Source organism: Triticum dicoccoides, chromosome 6B, assembly GCF_002162155.2.
Source record: "Triticum dicoccoides isolate Atlit2015 ecotype Zavitan chromosome 6B, WEW_v2.0, whole genome shotgun sequence".
Lineage (NCBI taxonomy): Eukaryota > Viridiplantae > Streptophyta > Magnoliopsida > Poales > Poaceae > Triticum > Triticum dicoccoides.
In genome coordinates this window covers 345801338-345812682 of record NC_041391.1, presented here as the reverse complement: position 1 = coordinate 345812682, position 11345 = coordinate 345801338, and positions in this window count along the sequence as shown.

Here is an 11345-nt window from a genome sequence, read left to right as displayed (position 1 = left end):
ATTGCACAAAAAGGCCGGGACGCGGGCTCCCGCAGAGGAAAGCCCAACGAATGTCAGATGCAAAGCCCCGCACCTCATTAAGATCATATTGGCATACTCTCCTAAAAAAAAAGAGCAGACCCCATTGAAGACGGGAGTGAGGTACAACAAGGCCATTTCCGTCCACCTTCTCACGGAGCCGTACGTGGACGTTACCACTCATACAGCTCCCAGCCAGCAAGCAGCTAGCTTTCCTCTAGAAGTCATGGAAGTGTGGATAAATCGACAGAAGGTTTTTATTTCTTAAAAAATAGCCCTTACCGTCCTAAATATGGACGGAGAGCAGTCTCGAGTTTTTCGGGGTCCTCGAGATCGCATTTTAGGTCGAGTAGAGACGCTAGGGAGTCTGTGGGCTTCCCTTGGCATTTCAAGATGGCCTATATCGTCTTTTCGAGAGCCTCCCGTTTGCCCGTCAAGGGGCATTTGACATCCAGAGACAAAAGCAGTCCCACACGAAACTGGGAATTTTCCCCAATGGACGTAACCAGCTCTGCTTTCGCGGTCTCAAAAGGAGAAGCCCCGAATGCTTGCAGTTGCTTTTTTCTCTTTAGTCCTTCTAAGCGAGCCTCTAAAGACTCTACTCCTACTTTAAACTTAGAGTCCGATTCTTCAAATTCTTCCAAAGACAAAGTAGAACTTCGTTTTGAGGAGTTTGCCCCCCGTTCGCCGCTGTCCAGCCGGCGGCTACTCTGGGATGGATCGAGGTTTAGGCCAATAGAGGGGGCTTGCTCCCTTTCTTCTAGAGCTAAGGAAGGACCTGCGGGTGGCGTTTCCGGTAAAGGGGGAATCTCAAGGAGGGTCTCCAGACCTTCGAAGTGCCCCACCACCAGGGTTGGCGTTGTGTCAACGACCCCCTCTGGCTCCGGGCTAGAGGTAATTTCGATGATCTCCCCGGCCCTTTGTTCCTCGTCACCATCGCAATAACAATAAGGAGACGCGGTGACATCGTTATCCAGAAGGAAAAATAAAACCCCAAAGGTACCGAATGGAATTCTACTTGTCGGGCTTGGATTCGTTTCGTTTATCAAAAATCGAAATAATAAATAACAACCCATAAATCAAAGAGAAATTACGATAAAAAATCTAAAGTGAAGCCAATCGCTTATAAAAAGAAACCAGTCTCCTTTTAAAGGAACTGGCCAATTCACTTCGAAAAACTACGTTCTAACTTGAGCAGAAAAATTGGTGGCATTTGACATCTAAAGTTTCACCACCCCTACTACTGCCCGAAATCCTGCTTTGGTGAGCTTTCCCCAAGGTGACACCGAAGGTCTACCTCCTTTCGTGCGCCCCTCACCTCCTCCATGAGGATGATCCACTGGATTCATTGCAACATCATGAACAATGGGGCATCTGCCTAAGCACCGGCACCCCCACCACGCTTACGGCTCTATACCTACTAGACCTGTATTCGGTAAAGCTTTCTTTCTATATGCTAATTCTCATGCAGTTCATATTGTCGATATGAGTCTAATTGCCTCGAGAAATAGATAAGAATTACTTCCTTTACCGGTAAATGAATAGGAATCAGGTTAATAAAACCGGAACTGTTTCCGCCTTCCTCTCGAACTGAGCTATTTCTCTGAAATATACAGTTTCACATCATTACAGGAAATCCTATACCTGTGTATTACCACCCAGTATGGAGCCATCGTCGTCTTCAGCGTAGCGTGAAGACCTTCCCACGGTCTTCGAGTCGTTCTTGACTGGCTAGCAAGCACCAGTGGAATTTAACTGCCTTGTGGTCGGGACACCGCCTTCTTCTCTAGAATCACGCAAGTGGTACCGCTCCCCACGGTAAGGAGAAAGACCTTAAGGCATAAACGTAGAGCCTGAGTCCACAAGATAGTATTTTCTCGGTGACGATAGTGGCCATTTTCTGGTTCAGTGGTTGTATCCAGAAAGATTCTAGAGTCATTTGCCATACCCTCCCAACCAACCATCACATATGTGAAACTCATGTGAAAATAAAAAGCACACAAACTCTTCTGTGTTGGCGAAACTCGTTTTCCATGATAACGTATTTGGTTTGCTGTTGGAACTCGGGCAGAAATGTGTGTCCCGGCTCCAACGCTATTCTAGAAATGCAAAAAATAGAATAATAGATGAATTAGAAAACTCAACTGTTCTTTGTGATTCGGTACCGCTTGAACTAACTGGCCCAATTCTTGGTAGGTACTTATTAGGGGGAGGGCCAACCACCGAATGAACAACGATCTCCCGGTCCCACTTGATTCCTGGGGAATTTAGGGAACCCTGCGGACTTGACTCTTTTAAGAGGAAGAAATTCGAAGTGAAATATCTAGAATATGCTTTACACTCCATTTTCACACAGGTATGCCCCCCTACCTTTCTGTAGATTGATGCACTAATAAGACTCCAAATCCTTGGTTTGAACATCCTTTTCTTTTGTAACCTCTCTTAGGAACTTCAAACGGAACAAGGCTAGGATCCTAATCTCTATTCCTTCCTCCTTGGCGTCAGATAACTCCAATAAAGCATGACTGAAGTAGATATAAAACGTGTCGAAGAGCAATAGACTCTTTTTTTTATAGAGCTTATCATTGTCATTGATTGACCAACATGACTTATGAATTGCATTTTATACTATGCTATTTGAATAGCTAGATTCTGGAAAGGCGGAGGAAATAGACTTTCTTGCTCCTGCATCATTCTTGCTAAGGGCATCTAAGGAACTAATCCAAGGTTACGAAAGAGAAGGCTTGAAAAGGAGCTTACTTTTACCGCTAATGCTACTTCCGCTATCTCGTAAGGAGGATACGACTCATAAACCTCCCTTGGTATTTGGGTAGGGAGAAAGATAATTAATTAGACTCAGTGAGGAATGTATACAACTACTGCTCAAAAGGCAATAAGAAGCACGCACTCCTACTAGACATGGAAGGAGTAAACCTAAAATATGCTTTCTTCCCTTATGTTGAATCGACTTCCTTGTCTCTTTCTAGAAAGTCAGCAGCTGGCCCAAGGTGACCTACTGGGAAATGAAAAAACAATTGGTTCAATCGAGTACTTATAAGCCGAACGGAGTTCTCCCTCATATTGTTATGTTTACCTGGAATGCCATAAGCCTGCTCTCAAGGAACAACTCGAATCACTGCTGACGCGGGACTTGCTTTCGCACGGGGAGTTGGATAAATTACCCTCTTGTGGGTATGGCGATAGATAGCAATAGCAACGTTTGATTATGATTATGATTAAGTAGACTGACTATTGGATGAGCTCCAAAAGGTGGTGAGCCTGATGAGTCAACCAAAGGGAGTGGGCCCTTTAAACCCCTAGGGCGTAAGCATTTCTGCCTATCCAAAATAAGAGGTCAAGTCAATCTTGAATGCGGTTAGTACCTATTAGTATTAGATACAGAATCCTATTTGCTTTGAGCGCCCCTATCCTATATTCTCTCTATCTATAGATGGAGAAAGACATGCTCGATATGAATTGGGACAAAGAAGAAAGTAAAAAGCAGGAGGTAGGTCCGTGGTTTCAAGTTGAGTAGTGAGTGGTTCCTTGAGGGGAGTCGGCAGAAACCTTTACTCATTTGATTTCCTCCCAAAAGAAGGAGGGGTTTTCCTGTGGTAGGCGCCAAGAAAGATACCATGAAATTAGGCACCAGGTACTATCCATCACACTTAGAGTTGGTATTTATTGTTTGATTCAAATCCCTGCTTACCAAACAGTTGTCATAACAGATTTGAATGACGATATCCAATTATGAAATGGCTAGAGGAGGCACAGAGATAAGACAGAACTGATGGTAAGGTAAATCAAAGGTTTTCATTTACCTTATCATCGTCGTAACTTTCTTATCTATTTGTGTATGCTATTAGAAAGGGAAATTCGATACAACCAACGCGCAAAACCTTCCGTCTTTCCTATGAAAACAACTTCCGCCTGGATAGAATAGTTAGCCAACATGAATTCCTGCTTATTGTCCTTCCTACCCATAAGTGAGAGCAAGGCCGAAGTAGAGCATAGAGCTTAGAAGTAGGATCTGGTAATTGGTTCTGCTCAGCAAATGCAAAAAAAGAGGTGTTTTTGGGGTGAGTCCCTGCCAAGCGGCTTTTGATGACGGCGTCATCAACGTACACTTCTGCATTACGGCCCAACTGAGACCTGAGGATGAGGCTCATTAGGCGCTTAAATGTGGCGCCGGCATTTATCAAACCGAAGGGCATCCGCTTGTAGCAGAAGGAAGGGGCGATAAAACTCGTTTTTTCTTTGTCTTCCTCAGCCATATAGACTTGCTGATACCCATAGTAGGCGTCGAGGAAGCTCAACATCTCGCACCCTGCGGTGGAGTCGACCAGTTTAGTCCTTGTACTTCGGTGGAACCAAATTCCTGTATATGGATTGCAAACCTTTTCTGCTTTGGGTCTTAAGTGAATGAAAGGGTGGGTTAAAAAACCATGGCCAGCCCCCCTCAAGAAATCTCGCCCGTAGGTTACTGATGGGATGCTAGCTGCCGGTATACAGGAAAAACGTGGTGCAGAGCACGAACAAGATGTGCTAACACATATCCCTTATATTTATTGGTTCTACAGAAGATGTATGATAAAGAGCTGGCATTAAGTCATGCAACGCGCTCAGGCTTTATAAGAGGAAAGACTCTCGCCAGTATAGATTGAACGTATAGCGCTTGCTTACAAGACTGCTACTGAAAAAGGCTACCTCTTCAAACTGCTGAATGCCCTATTCCATCTATCTTTCCCTGAAAAAGCGTATACTTTTGTTCTATAAGCAAATAAAGCATACTTCTTTTGCGGATCAAGCAGTCTTCTACCTTGGTGGGTAGCGGAGAATCAAATCAATATCGGAGTATTGCTCTAGCTGCTGCTGAATTAACCTGGATTCAATCATGACTCTCTGAACTAGGCTGTACTTCGTCTTCCCCTCTGGACCTCGGAAATGGAAAAAAGTTACCGGTGCGTAATTGAAGATTCGGTGAAAACTAGTCGACCTTTCATCACAAATTGAAGCAGAGGCTGTTAGTTGAAAATCCATTTGCAGATCCTGTTGTTGAGGTAGAACCAGCTTCACCAATAGCATAGACTCTATCAGTCGAAGAGATCAGCAGGTACGAGGATAACAGAGACAGAGATAAAGGCTTCGTCAGCAGAGACGAGAGCGGGGCCCTTTTGAAAATCAGAAATAAAAGGGGCGATCAACGAATTGACCAGGTGTAAGAAGAGGGAACTGGAGCAGAGCAATATGTAGCATACTTTTCCGTTCGAGACCCGTATCTAGACCCTTGTGATCGATAGCCGGACCCATGCTGACGGCACCGAAATCCTGCCCCTCCCGCGGAACTAGTACCACCAATAGATAGGCCCGTCCCTTCTTGGGCAACCCTGAAAGTATCTTCTTGTACGGACTGAAACAAGACAAACTACTCGCGGGACCCACTTAAGATCTCTTTCTTTAGTTTTCTGCTTTATTCCTTTCTTAGAAAAAAGTAGCTTCCCTTATTAGTAGCGCTAGTATCTTTTCATAATGATGACTTTTTTTTCAGAGCTTCCTAGATTTTGAGAAGCTGAGGCATTGCCGGCTGGGGGGAAATTTGATCGAAACTAATAACAACTAGTCACGATTAGGGACAAAGCTCAGCTAGTATACGTAATGTGTTCAAGGCGCATTTCCTCCAACAACTAGACTAAAGAAAATAAGGGCGGAAGGATTTACTTAAATGTTGTTGCATGAGTGGCTTCTAAATGAGTGGTTGATGATTCACTTTCTGATTATTACCCGCTAGCTATTGAAGCGGCAGTGTGACGTCGGCCCACTGCGGAATGGATGCCACCTAACTATGATTCGGTGAAGGTTCCACCTTCCTTCCACAGATATAGTGATAGTAGTTCCACTCGGTGTGGATCGCGCCCATGCTTGCTCAGCTCCAGGATCAGGCTCCTAAACCTATTTTCAATAAATAAGTCATCTGGTCTATGTTGTTGGAGTTCCGCATGACGCCTTAATCCCACCTCTGTGTCTAAGGAATAGCCTTTTCTTCTTTTCTTTATTGTTCATGGGAACATGTAAGATTAGCAATGGAAATTGAGCTACGGCCGTCCCTTCCTCAAGCAAACAACGCGAGACTTAGTTAACGAAACAGGAACTCCATCCCTTGACACTAATTTCTGATACAGAAGTGGAATCGAAAAAATGCGGGAAAAATGCACATTCAATATTGAGAAAATGTTGCGTAACTGCCCTTGCCTCAAGGTCTTGAGAAACCAGAAACTAGAGTTCGATGGCCCAACAAATCCTATTGGTTTTCGCAGGGGATGTCATTTTTACAAGCTTTCGCATGCTGAGCGTGACTATGGATTTTATATAGTTATGGAATAACCTTCTTATGCGTGAGTTCTTCGGCCAAAGACTCCTGATATCGCTTGTTGGGCCCTTGATTCCGAAGTACCAGTACCGAAGGCAGACTTGAATGCATTAGGTTGGGAAGCGGCCTAGAAGGTGCTTAAAGATAGGTGACAGTTGTGAAAGTTTAGTCGACTTGTCGGCAGCAACTGACCTTTCTTTCATCAAAAGTAGGAATGAAAGCTGGCATGCAGATAAGGAAATCTCTTTTCTTCTCTTCTACTCGGCTACGGACCTTCTAAAAGGAGAAGCAATAAATACAAAAGTGCTAGGTTTGGATTTCAGTGAGATCCCGGATCGGTAGCTTCAGATATCCCCTCAGACAGGAATGAGAATTTCGATAGATTTCTTTTCTTTAAAGCATAGTTGCAGGTAGGTTATGCTCCTTTGCTTCATCCCTATAGTCTAAGGATTGCCAATCAAACAGTAGCAGTAGACTAGCCATATTCATCTTCTACAGTCTCCTGTTTCCCCCTATTTAAAATGGTCAGCCTGCGCAGCAGAAAAAAGGCGCTCTAATCGTACTCGAGCCCTTAATCCCCCAATAGGGCTTACTTACCCGAGTCAATTCTTTCCTTCCTGTGCGAAAGCAAGGCCTCTTTCTCGACTTTACTTGAATGCCATTTACTGAGCTATCTTCTTTTTTCTTCTTCTGGCGAAAGCACATTTTATTATTTTACGGAAGCAAGACGAAAGGTCATTTCGCCAATCTGGGGAATAACAGTTAAAGCAATCGATCGCAGAAGCCCCCCTAGTATTGAGAATGCAAAAGTGGATTCATTCCCCAGACGTGTGTGTGTGCTTTCCACGGGCCTGATCTCGATTTCTTCTTAAGCTGTTATGTCCTCCGAAGTGAAGTGGATTGGTCGGAAGCTAGACTCCAACAGCATCGATACTCAAATAACCGGCTCTGATACATGGCTTACAACCTTCAATCTTTAGCCATTATTCCCAGTTCAGGTGGTTAGGTACCAAAAGTTATAAATAGGCCCAATTTCTCCTTTTATACTAGATTTCCTTAACAAGGGCATCCAATTCTTGAAACAAATCACGCTCCCTTCTCTTTCCACTTTCACTTTCATGCCCAGTTCTTTTTCGACTTGGCAATCGTAGCAATTTATGTAAAGCCTCCTGATCCGGATAAACATGCTCGATACATTCTAGTGAACTACGAAGAGAAGCTAGAACGGTGGAAGCCTGAATCCAGTGAGTGCCCATTCTTAAGAAACTTGGGAATAGTAGCTCCTATGGTTTCTAGAGCGAGTGAATGAAACGCTATCTTCTTATGAGCGGAGATAGAGAGCTATGTCACAATCAATAAGTGAGATGCTGTGGGCGAGGAATCTTCTGTCACAATAGAGGTCTTCTTTTCGAATTTAAGTGGGACTAGCTTCTTCCTCAATTGATATTACTGACAATCTAGCAATTCCATCCTTTAGAAGAAGATAAGTAAACCATTTCTTTGAATTGCATGATTGAGTGATGGATGCGGACAATCACAAGCCTACTTTGTTTATAGAAAAGAGCGTATAACCCCCGATCCCTACCTGTTGTAGAGAATCTATCATCTAAACTCTTCTGTGCCATTTGCCGCCTAATACACTATTTCAGTATAATGTTGTTTGCTGGTGCATATCTCTTGATTGACTATTTATTGGTTATTAAGCATTAGTGAGCTCACCTATGTACAAGTTCTGAGTCAACCCCCAGATCTGTATCTCCTTGCCTTGTAATCTCTCATTCATCTATTTATGTGCATGCTTTAGCGAAGTCTCCAGCCCCATAAATATTAGTTAATGCGTGATGCGTAAATCAATAACTAAAACTAAAGTGCCGATCATCCCATGCTACCACAGGATTTTTCAACAACATGACATATTGAGAAAAATCTATGTTAGAGCCGCCATTTCTTTACGGTTACATTAGTGTGGATTGTTCTTCTGATTCTTATAGGCCTGGTACCCTAGCTTCGATAGATTTATTTGATTTTGCAAGCTATGGCACATGAATGTGATATGGGTCGTATCCCGCACCTCCCTTGATTCCATGTGAAATCCATCCTAAAAAGCACGAGTTGGATCGGCGTAAAGAACAAGACGAACGTGGTATTATCTCTATTAGGACGGTTATGAGGCTCTGCTCTTTTTTTTTCTTTATTCAATATCTATTCTTTGTTTCTTATATTCCGCTAATTGTTATCTTTAATGTATCTTTATGCTTAATAGATAACTGGTGATGCTAGAGCTGTCAAGAAGGCATTGTTTGCAGTATCAACCATCATCTACAAATGCCCATCAAAAGAGACCATTTCTCTTGAAACTTCTGTCCCTCCAAGCATTGTACATCCTTCAGAGCTTCCTGTCTATCCTGCTAGTAACTTCTACTCAGTGTCAGATGCAACTATACCTTATGGAATGGACATCCAAATCTAGCTATCTTAGCAAAGGAAGTGGCATTGAAATCTACAGGTTTTTCTTCTTAAGCCTTTTCGCCCAGCGTTGTCATTATTGACACGTTTTTGCGATCCCTGTTTTTGAGATCCTCAATGACTACCACCAGAAAGGGAATGTGACCACCATTCTTATTTGAGAAAAGTGTCTCCACTATAGCACTAACGATCCTAGACAGCAGAGAAAGCTTGATTGGAGCTAAGAACTATTTCTAAAGGATCCCTTCCACTCTTGTGTGGAAAGATCTTTCTTCGTTCAGTCCAGTCTGATTTAAAACGTGTTGTCTACTATTATAGGGGCTGTCGTTAGGGTCACTCCTTCTTATGCCGGGAGATGGCAGTTATCTATATTTAGAAATAATAAAGAATATGGGTGTGATTGTCATCACAATGGAGTGATCGACTGATCAGCCCTGTAGGTTCCTCTCTATTTAGATAGACCCCATCAACATGGCCATTCCCTTCTCCTGGTAGCAAAAACCCATTAGAGGTTTGATTCTCAAAAGAAAACAGACCAGAAACTCGAAACTATTCCTACTCGCCAGGTGGCTTTATCAATTGGAGTTTAAAAATAGGAAAAAAAGGGTGTCAAAAGTAGAAGTATCATATCTTCTTAAGGAGCCCAACTCTAGCTAGAGAATAAGAGGATTACGTTTTGGCAGGATGCGAGGTGCCAACTTATTAAGCACGAGAGTCGTAAGATCCCGGTTATAGAAGAAGAGTAGGCCAATCCGAATCTTAGGCTGCAACAAACAAGGAAATTCCTGTCATCAAATCGGCCTGATCCCCAAAAGGAAATCGCAATCCAAAATCCCTATATATGATATACGATAGATTCCGGGCACCTTGCTACATGACACTTGTCTCGCATTGCATTACTGACTGCTTCTTCTTCTGATTTCTTTGCTTTGATGATGCCCTTGTCCCAAAGAGAGTTCTTCAGCTGAAGAGTACTTTGGCACCCTAGAACACATCTCCCTTTGGATGAAGCCAACAGGTCTCAGACAAGAGTAGTATCTGTGGCTTCATCGAAAACTATCAGCCAAAATCCAAATAAAATGCATCATAGACCCAACATCATCCTTCACTAGGAACTACAAAAGCAACATCCAACTTCAACCTGGCGGCCTCTGCACACAAAACCTACGATATATCAAAAAAGAAAACCTTTTTTTACAGTATGGGAATTTGGCCCAATAGTCCCTCCAATTTGAAGTGATCAAGCCACCACTGGTACCAGTAGGGAACAGGTACTACCACCTCCTCCAGCTCTAGCTGAGCTCTCCAGTTCTTCTCCATCAGTGAGTTGCAATGGGAGCATCTCAACATCCTCTGGTAGAATCTGTGCAATCCAAGCCTTCTGGGACATCATCCACCCGCAACTGCTTTCTCTCTTGCATCTCTTTCATAGTAATGGCCTTTATGTTTGGAGGCTAACCCAGGCATCCATCACTCTCCTCCCAAAGAAAAAAGATGCCAACACCGTCGAGGATTTCAGGCCAATCAGTATCATCTCGAGATTCATGAAAATCGTTTCAAAGAAGAGGAACAAACATTGTCTTTAACAACACTCATCCACTTATTGACATTGACACGTATCAGTCGGCGTTTATCAAGGGTCGCTCACTCATAGAAACTTTCTTGGTTGTGACAGAACCACTTATCTTTAGCCACAAACATAAGATCCCTATGGTCCTACTCAAGGTAGACTATCGCAAGTCATTTGACCGAGAAAGAGAAGAGTTGTGTCTTAAAGTAAAGACGAGGATGTGGAAATCCACACACACTTGTCTTTCAGGCCCAGCCCACCAGGGATTTCCAAATCGTTAGCGGCGGGTCTTTCTTCTTCTGGGCGAGCTGCGGAGCTACTTTTTCTTTCTTTCATTCCATCTGGCTCTGTATGCTTGGGTGAATGCCATAAGCGGATTTATATGCCCCGGTTCCCAGGGTTAGGGTATTCCCTCTGTTGAGCCTACTCAGATCAGAACAAAACTTTTGGATTCTCTTTCGCCTATCGGCCGGCTTTAAACAACCTTCACATTTCCTGCTGAGATCCCAAGTCTCCAAGTGGGCCCTCTTGGCCACCTAAGACCTTGGCTTTTTAGAGAATCCCGCTCCTGTGTCGTAGGACTTGTAGCTCGGCAGTCCATCGGGTAGGTTTGTTTATCCTTCCTTTTTCGAGTGTCTTCTTGGATAGTTATAGCGGCCCATAGGCGCAAGATGTACCTTGTGGAGGGCAGCGGTCCCCTGGACATAGCATAGTCATTTCAGGCAGTGGCCGTTTAGTCCATGGTCCGTTGGATGGTCGGTGCAAGGCCAGAAATTGGAACACATTGATTCCGCTCGTTCCTGTCCTTCGCTTCACGGCCTGTCCCTCGGTGTTGTCAGTACTCCATATTGTCAGGCAGCAAAGCTTACACTTGTTCACTTATTATGACGGTTCACCAGGGCCTCTTTCCTCCTCCCTTTTCTT